The sequence below is a fragment of the Sinocyclocheilus anshuiensis genome, unplaced genomic scaffold, assembly GCF_001515605.1.
Source record: "Sinocyclocheilus anshuiensis isolate Anshui unplaced genomic scaffold, SAMN03320099.WGS_v1.1 scaffold572, whole genome shotgun sequence".
Classification (NCBI taxonomy): Eukaryota; Metazoa; Chordata; class Actinopteri; order Cypriniformes; family Cyprinidae; genus Sinocyclocheilus; species Sinocyclocheilus anshuiensis.
The window spans coordinates 1,012,507-1,013,452 of NW_015555778.1; the positions used below are offsets into that span (position 1 = coordinate 1,012,507).

The 946-nt window shown below is 39.0% G+C and overlaps 1 protein-coding gene across 4 annotated transcripts in view; it reads right to left on the bottom strand.

Annotated features, from left to right (window-relative positions):
* ect2 (epithelial cell transforming 2) overlaps positions 1 to 946 on the bottom strand; it is a 42,361-nt gene that overhangs the window by 15,876 nt on the left and 25,539 nt on the right. The window lies entirely within an intron of this gene.

The following is a 946-nucleotide window of genomic DNA, read 5'->3' on the forward strand; positions in this document are numbered from 1 at the left end:
GTATATCTCTTTGGGTTTGAGACTTTAGTCTTTGCAACTTCAGGGATCTTATCTATGCACAATCAGCTTGTAACACTCCAAAGAGAAAGGAAAACTTGAAATCGCATCATATGACCCTTTAAGACTGCTTTTGCGGTCCAGGGTCACATATACATATATATTAGTGCTGAGCAACAATTACAATTTTTCATGATTAATGAAAAATAAAATTTTCTGTGATTAATCACGATTAATCGCATTGTTATGCACAAAATTCAATAATAAATTCAAAAGTAGTGTATTGTGAAAGAACTGCTATATGAACAAAAGTGTAATAACATTTGGTTTGCAAAACACTTTAAACAAATAAAGTGCTTTTTATTACAGCAGTATTCCTTTTACATCGTAGCAGTTAAAATATTTCTTGTAAATCTCAACTTAAACATTAATGTTATCAAATTAAATATAAAACCAAAGCTATTTGCCTCTGCCAGGGCATTAACGTTTTTATAGAAAATAATTTATATTTTGTTATAGAAAAACAAGTTATGCTCAGAGTCCAGAGCCTCGATGATAACATTAGAACAGGCACCTTCTGAGTAGAGAACTGCACGTGGGACCCAACGCAGCAGAGTGCGGCGCGGGACAACACTTGATGGGCCAGTGCGGGTGGGTAGAGACTCGTGTGGGATGTGGGAGAATAAGTGTGTACTCACACTAGGCAATCTTAACCGTGCCCGAGCGCGTTTGACCCCCAAAGCCCGGTTCATTTGACTAGTGTGATCGCTCTGTGCTGCGCTTGGGCGCGGTTCGTTTAGCCGTCCCTGGCTCAGTTGGAAGAAGTGGGCCAGAGTGCGGTTCAGTTATATATAGATCAGTGAGTGTGAGTGCTAACCGCGCCGGAGCGCGGAACTTCTGATAACTGCATCACGATTGCGTATATATATATATATATATATATATATAT